Genomic DNA, 13,484 nt, shown 5'->3' on the forward strand with positions numbered 1-13,484 from the left:
AGAAATAGAATGGAAGACTGGTTACAAAAGAATAAAAATTGACAAATAAGCAAATTGGATGGTGGATGAAGAAGCTTCAGTGTGGCACATTCATGCAAACACCAGGGGATGCAAGAATACACCCTCCTCACGTGTGCTAGAACAAATAAGCTGTATTACACTTGGGAAGAAAACAACCAAAGCCTGTTCCAAAACATAATAATTGACACCATCTAGAAATGAATATCAGCAGATAAAGTGTAACTGACACCATCTACGTAGAAAAGAATATCAAATAATAAATGAATTTCAGCAGATAATGAGATCTATTGTAATTATATCATTATCAACCCCAGAGGCGGGCAACCTCCGGCCCGCCACCCTGCTTGGCCTTACTATTGCAATCCAGCCTGCAGGGGCATCTCCCATCTATCCGACCAAGCTGAAATTTTGTGCAAATCCTCTTGGAGGCTTTGCCTGTCTTCATCAGTGAGAACCGAGTTACCAATCTTTGTGTCGTCTGCAAATTTACTAATGCGATTATTGAGTCCAACATCCACGTCATTGATGTAAATAATGAAGAGCACTGGGCCAAGAACTGAGCCCTGAGGGATGCCCCTAGTGACCAGCGCCCACTCTGAGTTAAATCCGTCAATCACTACTCTTTGTTGTCTGTTGCTCAACCAATTCGCGATCCATTGGTTTATTTGACCGTCAATACCTATTTGCTTGAATTTGTAAAGTAATTTATGATGTGGGACTTTATCAAACGCTTTCTGGAAATCAAGATAAACTACATCCAGTGATTTGGTTACGTCATAAACAGTGAAGAGGTCATTATAAAAGGTTAATAGGTTTGATAGGCAGGATCTTTTGTTACGGAAGCCATGTTGTGAGTCCCCAATTAATGAGTGGCTTTCAAGGTAACTCACAGTTTTGTCTCTAATTATGCTCTCAAGTAGCTTACCTACAACCGAAGTTAGACTAATGGGCCTGTAATTACCTGGTACTTTTTAGTCTCCTTTCTTAAAAATCGGTGTCACGTTAGCCTTTTTCCAATCCGAAGGGACGATGCCTTGTCGTAAGGACATATTGAATACGGTTGTGAGGGAGGAGAGTATTTTGCTCTTTGTTTCTTTGAGCAGAGTTGGATATACTTTGTCAGGTCCAGGACTTTTATTTGTTTTAAGTGACTGGAGGGTTTTAAGGACTTCATCGGGGTTTATTTCAAAGTTAGGCAATGCATGCTCGGGATTTACATTAGTACTGGTGTTGGTGGTAGTGATGGGAGGACTGTTAGTATTAAACACCGAGGAAAAGTAATTGTTTAATAGGTTTGCAGCATGTTGCCTGTCAGTCACTAGTGCACCGTCGCTGTTTGTTAAGGGTCCAATTCCACTTCTGATCACCTTTCTGTTGTTTATGTAACTGAAGAAGGATTTCAGATTATTTTTACAGTTGGCTGCAATAGTTTCTTCATATCTATGCTTTGCCTGACGTACTAATCTGTTTACTCGTCGCCTGGCATCATTATAGAGTCTAATGTTTTCAGGCGTGCTTTGTTCTTTCTTAAATCTGTAAAACAATTTTCTCTCCTTGACTGAGTGTTTAATTTCGCTATTAAACCAAGGTGGGCTTTTATTAGTGTTAATTCGCTTCTCGCACAAGGGGACAAATGTGTCCTGCTGAGTGAGTAAGTGAGTTTTAAAGCTTAGCCAGGCGTCCTCTACATTACTGTCATCTGATAGTTGCATTTCTATTAGTTTTCGTCGGATTTCTAGGAAGTTAGCTCTTTTGAAATTGGGCACCTTTACTTTATTTTCAGTCATTGATGTTTGAGCTCTAATGTCAACGCGCACTAATTTATGATCGCACGAACTGAGGTGTTCTCCTACCGTGACACTACTGACTAGTTTATCTTGGGTCGTTACAACAAGGTCAAGTATGTTATTTTGAGAGATTTACATAGATTTACATAGAAAATCAGACCACACAGACCCCATGGTCCAGACTTGGTGGTCTGTCCTTAAACCTAAGTGATTTTACATTAATCAGAAGACTCCAAAACGTTGCATTTCTACTCTAGTTGATATTAAGTTGAAGGAAGTGACTGTCGAGCTTATTTTTGAAGGAGTCAATCATGTTACACTGGACCACTGATGATGGGAGCTTATTCCATTCTCACACTACAACGTTGGTGAAGAAAAATTTGGTGCAGTCGGAATTTACTTGTCTACATCTGAGTTTTACGCCATTGTTCCTCGTGTGCAAAGTGTCATCGATCAGAAACAATGTTGATCTGTCTACATTCGTGAAACCATTAAGTATTTTAAAACATTCGATCAGTTTTCCTCGGAGGCGACGTTTCTCAAGAGAGAACATGTTAAGGGTAGAAAGCCTTTCTTCGTAGGATTTGTTGCGCAAGGAAGGGATAATTTTCGTTGCCCGACGCTGAACACCTTCTAATTTAGCAATATCCTTTGCATGGTGGGGAGACCAAAACTGTACCGCATATTCCAAGTGGGGTCTGACTAAACTGTTGTAGAGCGGGAGTATTACATCTTTATTCTTAAATAAAAAGTTTCTTTTAATGAAGCCCAACATTCTGTTCGCTTTATTTGCTGCATCGATGCATTGCTGTGAGAATTTGAGGTTTGACGCGATTTTGAGAGAGAGAGAGAGAGAGAGAGAGAGAGAGAGAGAGAGAGAGAGAGAGAGAGAGAGAGAGAGACTGACTCAGATGCACTCTAGGCTATAACTTGAACTCTGTGGAAAGTATAGCTTTGAGTTGAGTGGCCACATGTGGCACTGCCTGTATAGCCAATACGGTCCATTCACTGGGAGCACTTAACAGCAACATTCTATAAAACATCAAAGCAGAAATCTTGACAAACCTCCTCCATCATCCTGCTGGCTGGCATACAACATGGCATTGCCAAACTTGCAAAAGTCCCCCACTGTGGACAGGAAGCCACTACCTGCCAACTTATAAGAATTGTCCACAGAAGGAGCATTTTTCAGTTTTCCATGCTCATCTCACATGTAGTAACTGCAATCATAGGAAAATTGATGAGGGATGAACCAAAACCATAACTTTGTAAAAGTTTCCACAATTCTGTTTTCCCTTGAAGTGTTTCATAGCACTAGCCAGGTGGTGGGTGAGAGTTTTTTTTCAAACGACTCCGACTCCGACCCAGTAAATTTAATGTTCAACGACTCCGACTCCGACTCCAGTAAATTTAAATGTTGCGATTCGACTCCGACTCCAGGAAATTTGAAGGTTGCATCGACTCCGACTCCGACTCCGTTTTTTTTTTTTTTTATATATATATATATATATATATATATATATATATATATATATATATATATATATATATATATATATATATATATATATATATATATATATATATTTTTTTTTTTTTTTCTTTTTACCATCCTTGGATATCACTTAGCAATTATCCTCCATGATAGAATTAAATATACACATTAGCTCATGCAAAACACCATAAAATATGGCAAAAGGGATGCCTGTACTATCTGTTGTCAGGGTGGTTGTTGCGGCATGTACCGCCCTCCTTCCTTAAGGTATATCCTCAAGAAAATACAAAATAAAAAGCATGAAAAATATTAAAATACCAATATTCCTCAGAGACTGTTTGATTGGACATATCTTCCAAAACGTCAATTTCTCCCAATTTGTAAGAATCTCCATGAAGTGAAATCTTTAAAAAATTAATTAAAAGGAGTCGGAGTCGCTCATATTTTTACCGACCGACCAATTCTCGACTCTGACTCCAATTCCGACTCCGACTCCGACTCCGACTCTGACTCCAATTCCGACTCCGACTCCGACTCTGACTCTGACTCCAATTCCGACTCCGACTCCGACTCTGACTCCAATTCCGACTCCGACTCCGACTCCGACTCCGGCCAAAAGTAGCCGACTCCTCGACTCCTCGACTCCGACTCCGACTCCGACTCCACACCCCTGGCACTAACTATTCCCATAAGAAGCTGCATTCAGTAGAAAATATACAAAAAGAAATAATTAGTTCCCCAGAAATAAACAAATCCAGGTAAATAATGACCACTTAACATAAATGAGCAGAAATGGTCTACAACACACGTTAGAGTTGTATGATTTTAACTGGACACCCCAACCCTGGCAAAAGTAATGTAAGAATATTGTCAGACTGGTGACCAACCTTGCTCTGTTGTAGATGATTGGTGCTGGCTTGTCAAGGTAAGTGTTGTCAAGGCCAAGCTCATAGAACAAGTGCTGGATAACCTTGGTGATGGGCTTCTGGATGGCCCCTTCCACTACAGCACTCAACACTGTCCAGCCATGGGTGGTGTCCAGGAACTCTTCACCTGTTAGACAATGTGTTGCACATTAGGCTGTGTGAATAAAGATTACCTATCAACAAACATTGATATAAACCTTCACAGCTGTTTACATGTACAGTAAAATGTTATCATCATCATAACAACAAATCAACAAATCCTAAGTACCAGCTCTTCCCCACTCGCTAGCTCAAAATTTTGTGGGCCAACTTTTTTAGCTGAATATATGTTTCGAAGCAGAATTTCGTGAGGATTCTTATGGTATCCTCAAAATTCTTGTACGCCTATTAGTTCTCGAGTTACACCGAGAAAACTGTATTTTTTTCCTCTCCCGTCAGAGGAGGCTAAAAACTAAAAATCGCTCAAAGCTCCTCATCTACGCTCCTTAGAAAGGTTGCCATACGTTACCATTAAGAAATTTATCCCAACAAATGATGCTCCCAAGTTTAACGCATTTTCACCAGAAACTTAATTTTTAATCAATTTTTTAAAGTTTATGACGCATTTTGCGTCATTGTGCGCCAGGACCTTTTACCCTTGATGACGCAAAATGCGTCATCGTGCGCGAGAGGGTTAAACTCATCGACCTCCTCCATTTCTTCACCATTCAAAATTATTTTGCATTCTTTTTCACATTCAATTCCCACTCTATATGGACATACAAAATCTACAACCTCACTTCTATTCCACTCACAAACCATCACTTTACTTTTGTTGACATTTACTTTCAGCTTTCTCCTTTTACAGACTATCAAAAACACTGACCAAATTTTGTAAGTCACTTTCATTTTCTGCAATGAGCACTGTGTCATCAACAGTTAAGTGTTAATGCAATGCAAATCAATATCTGATTACTGAATTAATCAAGACACTGAGAAAGGGACACATTAACAATGTTAAGCAATTTTTTTCAATTAAAACCAACTCAGTTTAGTAATGGACTGCTCCTTGTGACTGTAAGGCAATTCACTCCAGCATAATCTGTTAGGCATAAAAAATGTAGAAAATGCAACGACATGTGAAGTAACACCAATAGGAGTGAAAAAACATCAAATCTTGCCCAGAAATGCAGTCTCTTTGAAACAGACTGCTCAGGTCAGCCAACAACATCCACAAAACACTGCTATTTGAGCATTTCACAATGTAGCCACAAATGGAATCCTACTGGACTGTCATATAGATGATGATTATGATGATTATTATATGTTACATGAGGAATTCCATAAAGTTCTTATTCCCTTTAAAACAGATTTTAGTGTTTAAAGCATTGTTCCTTCAAAAACACTTCTTGAACAATGTATCTTATGGAGCACATCCTCATATTTACCTGGTATCATACAAACTAAGTACTTACAAACAGCCAATTTTACTCACCAGGTTTGAAAAACAAGTCATCATTCTGGAACATTTCCTACAGACTCAAATTCATCAGTAAAGTAACATTCTTCTAGATCAAACTCATCTTCTTCCTTCTCCTTTTTCTTCTTCCTTCTTTTTCTTTTCTTTGAAAAACGCTTACCACAAGAGCATCTTCCAGTATTATTTTGGTTTTCCTTCTGTTCCTTATTTTTATCATCATTACCTTCAGACAAATTATTCTTTTTCTCTTCATCAGTTTCATTTCCAAGGACAATACTTTCCCTTTCTGCCCATGACTGGGACTGCACTTTACTGTCCTCCGTACTCGCATAATTTTCCTTATCCCTTTTATCTTTCTAATTGGGGTCTTTCAGCTTGTAGTAGTGTCTGATGTCTGACTTGTGGCTGATGAGTTGTCTAGTTGTAATGGTGACCTGGGGGAAGAGGAGCATGTAGCAGCTTCCCACTTTACCATTTTAAGAGATGGGTTGGCCCCACCTATTAACAAGCAAAGTACACCACATCATAAAAAAAAGCCTAATGGCACAATAGGCTGCGACGCAAAAAAAATATAAAAAAATAAAAAATAAAATTAAAAAATCTTACCTCTTTCCCATCATAGGTCTTCACAGGGTACTTTGGAATGTACTTTTGGATTGGAGCATCAAGGTCTAGCTTCTCCTCCTCCCACAGCTTGGCCACAGTAGTCATGCTGAGAGGCTTACTGATGCAGGCAATCCTCATCACCGTGTTAGGGGAATACCGCACATCATTCTCTAAGTCAGCAAATCCAAGACCTAGAAAACAACTTGGTTTGTACACTACACATTTTAAAAAGAGTCTGCAGGCAAAGACAAAAGAATTAATGAAATGCCTAGTAGAAAGCAATATACTGGATGAAAATAGTAACCATAGAGAATTAACACCAAATAAGAGGGAAGTAGCGTCAAACCTCAAATTCTCACAGCAATGCATCGATGCAGCAAATAAAGTGAACAGAATGTTGGGCTTCATTAAAAGAAACTTTTTATTCAAAAATAAAGATGTAATACTTCCGCTCTACAATAGTTTAGTCAGACCCCACTTGAAATATGCGGTACAGTTTTGGTCTCCCCACCATGCAAAGGACATTTGCTAACAGGGTCGGAGGAATTGTAATTTAACTGAAATGTAATTAATTATTTTTTTGTAATTGTAATTGAAAATGCAATTATGGTAAGTAATTGTAATTGTAATTAATTAAAGGCTGAGGTCAATTGTAATCTAATTGTAATTATAAAATGGAAGTGGTACTGGTCGTTCTCCATTAGAAGTGATGGGTTGCTTTTAAGGATTAAATTTGCCGGTGACAATCAGACAGACCGAGGCGCCCGCTCCGCCACTATAGAAGCAGTAACGAGCATGATGGACATGTCCAGTTCCTGACCACGTCCTGTAGCTAACGTGTATTAAACGAGAAACAGATGGTCTTTTGCTGCTATTGCCCTCTGCAACGTAATTCAGTTCACTTAATTCCTTCAAAACCTTCCTACAGTGAGGTTCAGTGACTTCAGTCCTATAGACTCCTACAATTATGCTGGCTGCTTACACGCTACGCTTCATCATAAGATATGTCAGACAATTTTGGGCATATTCCCCCTACTCATCCCTCCTCTGACTCCTTTATGCCTGTAATTAAGATCCTTTAGAATGATGCTTCCTATGCCCTCTCTGCCCTCAACCCTCAGAAGGCTTATGGGCCTGATGGGATGCCTCCTATTGTCCTCAAAAATTGTGCTTCTGTGCTGTCACCCTGCCTGGTCAAACTCTTTCGCCTCTGCCTGTCAACATCTACCTTTCCTTTCTGCTGGAAGTACACCTTCATATATCCTGTGCCTATGAAGGGTGACTGTTCCAATCCCTCAAACTACCACCCAATAGCTTTAACTGACTCTTGGCATCCTCTCTTAGCTGTTTCGGTGAAACTTTCTCAGTTGCGCTAGACATATCAAAAGCTTTCGATAGAGTCTGGCACAGATCTTTCCTTTCTAAACTGCCCTCTTTCAGTTTCTATCCTTCTCTCTGTTCCTTTATCCCCAGTTTCCTTTTCAGCCGTTCTACCTCAGCTGTGGTAGATGGTCACTGTTCTTCCCCTAAACCTTTCAACAGTGGTGTCCCATAGGGCTCTGTCCTATCACCCACTCTCCTCCTGTTATTCATCAATGATCTTTCCATAACAAACTGACCTATCCACTCATACACTGACGAACGCTCAACCTCAGACCTTGCTAGCATTTCCGATTGGGGTAAAAGGAACCTTGTGTCCTTCAATGCCTCAAATACCCAATTTCTCCACCTATCAACTCTACACAATCTTCCAAACACCTATCCCCTTTCTTCGACAACACTCAGCTGTCACCTTCTTCAACAATAAATATCCTCGGTCTATCCTTAACTCAAAATCTCTACAGGAAACTTCACATCTCTCTCGCTAAATCAGCTTCCTCGAGGTTGGGTGTTCTGTATCGTCTCTGCCAGTTATCCCCCGCACAGATGCTTTCCATATATAAGGGACTTGTCCGCCCTCGTATGGAGTAGGTATGCAACTCACGTGTTAGGGGCTCCACTCACACAGCTCTTCTGGACAGAGTGGATTCTAAGGCTCTTCGTCTCATCAGCTCTCGTCCTATTACTGACAGCCTTCTACCCCTTAAATTCCGCCACCATGTTGCATCTCTTTCTATCTTCTATCGATATTTTCATGCTGACTGCTCTTCTCAACTTGCTAATTGCATGCCTCCCCCTTCATGTGGCCCAGCTGCACATGACTTTCTACTCATGCTCATCCCTATTCTGTCCAAACCCCTTATGCAAGAGTTAACCAGTATCTCCATTCTTTCATCCCCTTCACTGGTAAACTCTGGAACAGCCTTCCTTCGTCTGTATTTCAACCTGCCTATGACTTGACCTCTTTCAAGAAGAGTGTATCAATACACCTCTACATCTGAAATTGACCTTTTTTGGCCAATCTATTATCGCTATGAAAGCAAGTTATTTATTTATATATTTTTTTACATTTTCTTTTTGTTGCCCTTGAGTTGCTCTGCTGAGAAAAAAAAAAGTGATATATGTAGCATACGGGTGATGTTCATTATGTAATTGTAGCTGTAATTGAATTTGTTTTGAAGTCATTGTAATTGTAATCAAACTGCTGTTTCCAAATGTAATTATAATTATAATTGTAATTCAAATTTAATGAAAGTAATTGTAATTGTAATTGTAATTGATTTTTTAAAGTGTAATTAGTCCAACCCTAATTGCTAAATTAGAAGGCATTCAACGTCGAGTAACAAAAATTATCCCTTCCTTGCGCAACAAACCCTACGACGAGAGGCTTTCCACCCTCAACATGTCCTCTTTTGAGATACGTCGCCTCTGAGGAAAAATGATCGAATGTTTTGAAATACTTAATGGATCGGGTTGGTGACCTCATCACCGTGGACCACCACCTTGTCAACGCTACCACTATCACCACCACCACCATTGCCACCTTCATCACCACAACCACCTTAATCGCCACCATGCACCGTCTTCATCATCACTACCACTATTATCACCACCACCATCACCTTCATCACCGCCACCACCTTCATCACCACCACCACTATTATCACCACCTTCATCACCACCTTTGTCACCCCCACCACATTAGCTAATCACCACCACCACCACCTTCACCACCAACACTTCTTTCATCATCACTACAACCTTGATCACCACCACCATCACCTTCACCACCACCACCACATTCATAACCCCCACCATCTTTATCACCGTCACCACCTTCATCTCCACTACCATCACCTTTATCACCACCATAACCTTCGTCACCACCATCACCTTCGTCACCACCACCACCTTCAAAACCACCACCAAATTCATCACCACCATGGACATAGACATAGACATAGAATACGCAGAAATTTAAATTTACGCGGGAGACGGCACTAGGGGGAACCAACCCTTAGTCAGTGGTGGAGGGGCGAGGTGCACAAATGGCAAGACCACCTGCACAAATGGTGGAACAATAGCCACAAATTAAGGCCGTGCAAATGGCGAGAGCGCAAATGGTGAGTGCGCAAATGGTGATGTTTTACGTACAACAAACAACAAACCAGGTAACGTCAACAAGTCAACCCAGGGCACCCTCTGGTGCAGCATTTCCCAACCTATGGGAAATTTAACCTGAGGGAAATGTAAATTACTAGCAATTATATATATAGTCGACTGGAAAAAAAATCTCGTAGAATGGGGCTATTGATTGACTGATTTGTTACTAAGCAAATCAATTTTGTTTGGCTATTTGTTTATTACGTTATGTCATTAATTAAGCAAATAAATTTTGTTTTGGGTACTTTTTCTTGTCCACATGAAGGGAGAAATCCGGATGGTTGAACTGGTTGAAGGGGGAAAGCCACAGAAAAAAAGGTTGGGAATCACTGCTCTATAGTGGCTAATATGTACTATGTAACTCAGATGGTGTGTGTCCAGCGCTACAAAGGAAGGTAATAATCACGATGGCGGATAAGGGCCCAAATATCCACCACTTCTATCGACGCTGTAATTGTAATTACAGGGCCGTAATTTCTGGGAGGCTAGGAGAGCTATACGTCCCCCCCCCCCCAATGTTTTCTATATCGGCATCAAAATGACCCTTAAAGTGTTTATTTAAAAAATATTCCACCACCTGTGCATGATCGCTTCACTCTATAGTGGCTAATATGTACTATGTAACTCAGATGGTGTGCGGCCAGCGCTACAAATGAAGGGGGGGAATATTTACGAAACCCTAGCCACCGCATTCAGGGACCAAAAAGAAGTCCATGATGTAAGTATTAACTTTGCCAGAGGTGGCCAGGGTTTCGTAAATATTATCCAAGGAAGGTATAATCACGATGGCGGATAAAGCACCCCCCCCCCTCCCCCCAAAGTCCTCTAGCTAGCACCCCAAAAACCTGCCAAAATTACGGGTCTGGATTAGCACGTTTATGACGCCCACCTTCACCGACACCAATGCAGTTAGTGGTAGCGATGTCACTCAAGTGTGGTTAACATACATCTTTAAATGAAAACAGCCGAGTATAATGATGAAAAGTAGTGGGGCACGATCACAGCACAATTCCTCACCCTCAGCATCATGTCCTTTCCTGCATGCTTCTACTATCGTCTACGAGCGTCCTGGTTCTGCTGTAAATGCGTCTGCTTCTCGTAAGAGGGTAACTTGCTTGTTTTTTTTAAGATAAACCGAACGCCTGACTGGATGTTGTGCGCCGCCATTTTGACGTGTGTTCCTCTTCATCTGCTTCTTCTTCCTTCCTCCCTTCTTATTATTCACACACCTTCCTTTTCAGTGTTTTCAGTGTTACGTAATTTTCAAAACTGAAATAAAGTCACTTATTTTCACTTATTCAGACATTTGCTCCCTTTTTTCCCAGCACTGCGCGAGGAACACTTTTGCCAACTTTACCATTCTTCTCTCGTGGCGTCAGCTGTGTCTGTGTGTGTGTGTGTGTGTGTGGTAGAAAAAAATAATACAGGAGATAGGAACAGAAGTATGGAATAGGATGCTAGATGGAAATGTAATAAAGGTGATGGAATTCTTGCTAGGTTTCAGTACGCTGCAGACAGGAACCAGAGCCATGGACCAGAGGGACAATTGAGGGGATAAATAATTCCTGGAGAGCCTGGGCGTGGTGTGCACTGGGTAGGGAGGACTCCTGTAAATGTCCCCACTCGTGTCACTGTGGGCTCTCTCAGCTTAGGCAACATTCATTTTGTTATCAGGCTGTTTGTCCTGAGCGAGACCGCCGTTACAAAGGCTGTAGTTACGACCGAAAGGGGTGAGTACCTACCAAACCAAGACCGTCTTGTAGCGTGGTGCCATATTATGATTGTTGCAGGGCTGCGTTTGAGAGAGGAATCCGGTGTGGTGTCATGAGACATCCGGATATCATGAGACATCCCATCCCGAATACATACATGAATTTCGACACGGTACCGTGTCTTTTGTCGACTGCTTGTCGGGATCTGTCCAACCCAAGTTTATTTATGCTATTATAAAAGCAAATGATGACCGTGCCGATCCTTGCGCTCTCAAACGCGTGACGCGGAGCCCGGATTCCGAATCCGGATTCCTTCCGGGAGCCCGGTTGAGAGAGGTGGAGCGGTACAATAGACTCATTCAAAAAACAAATACATACTCACTTGTCACCACAACACACCAACACTAACAATTACACGTGATTCACTTCCCTCCCCTGCACACTCGGCTCCCCCGTCCCCCCAACAGCCAACAAATATGCGTGTTATGCACCTGTACGGGTGCCCTGCGTATTATTGTCCAGTCCAGCAGATCCGTGCTGTGATGACGTTATCAGCAAATATGGCTGCCCAAACAAATACATATAATTAAGTGTTTCCAATGCGTTTCACCTCTCTGTGCCACTATAACCACTGAAACTTCCTTTTCATCCTCTGTTGCAAGGAACTCGTCGGTCAGAACAGCTAGTGATGCATGTTTCGTCAAGAAGATCAGCGGACGCCGGGCGCACGGGGCGGCCCGGATTCCTCTCTCAAACGCAGCCACACCCGCTGGTCCGGACGCTGTGGCAGTGTCGAGAGGTAAACAAATCCTATATCTTTGGCCGTGGACGCTGTACATACCCACACATTACCCTCATTTACGATGGCAGGAGAAGCTGCTGGTGATGTTTCATTATCAGACTATGTCCTTAAGACATTAAACTCAAAATCTGACTTAGCGTCATTAGTCGTCACAGTAACACTTTCACTCGTTACTCTTATTGTGATTACCGCGTGTTGTGTGCTCTGTGGTGTAAAGATATTGTTCAAAATGTCAAAAGGGCCTGCAGATATCCCTATGGGTAATAATGAAAAGAAAAGAAAAACATTTATGTTTATCTATAATAGAATAAAATGAAATAAAAATAAAAAAATTCCAAATTCCGAAAAATCCGAAATCCGCAACACTTTAGGTCCCACGAATTTCAGATAAAGGATTCTCAACCTATACAACTAATGCAAACAAAGAAATTATAGTTTTGGTAAGTGTTTTGTTATTGAATATTGTGTATATACTCCAGATACAGGGATTGCAAAATCTAAGGATTAAGGATGCAAAAATGAAGGATACATTCCAACCAATCTTTACTTTCCATGCCATCATTGTTACATGCCTTCAGCATGACACTTGTCTCATTGTAACACTTTTTTATTCACTAGTTAGATGACTGGCATAAAACATTGTAATACAGTGTCAATTGATTACAATGAAATTCATATTTTCCTTAAACTTTAACTGTTTTGAAAATTAAAAAAAAAAAAATCAAATGTACATTTATTATTCAAACATATAAACAATTATTATAATTAAATATCTAATTTTAATAATACTATTCCAAATATTTCCTTTTGAACCACAGATTAATTATATATATATATATATATATATATATATATATATATATATATATATATATATATATAATATATATATATATATATATATATATATATATATATATATATATTTTTTTTTTTTTTTTTACAACTATATTTCTTTATTCCAGTCACCTAGCTGTTACTCATCAGACACCTACATTTGGTTTGCTGTTTAGTCCTTCCTGTCCTGACCAAACTTCCTCTTTCAATTCTAAATATACCACAGTGCTTCATTTTTATGCTATTTTGCAGGAAGAAAGCCATACGACATCACGTTTCAAATCTTAACAATCATG

The 13,484-nt window shown here is 40.4% G+C and overlaps 1 pseudogene; it reads right to left on the reverse strand.

Moving 5' to 3' along the window:
* Positions 1 to 13,210, reverse strand: part of LOC127009353 (serine beta-lactamase-like protein LACTB, mitochondrial) — a 17,641-nt pseudogene extending 4,431 nt beyond the window's left edge.
* Between the last annotated feature and the right edge of the window lie 274 nt (positions 13,211 to 13,484).

This window comes from Eriocheir sinensis, chromosome 40 (assembly GCF_024679095.1).
Source record: "Eriocheir sinensis breed Jianghai 21 chromosome 40, ASM2467909v1, whole genome shotgun sequence".
Lineage (NCBI taxonomy): Eukaryota > Metazoa > Arthropoda > Malacostraca > Decapoda > Varunidae > Eriocheir > Eriocheir sinensis.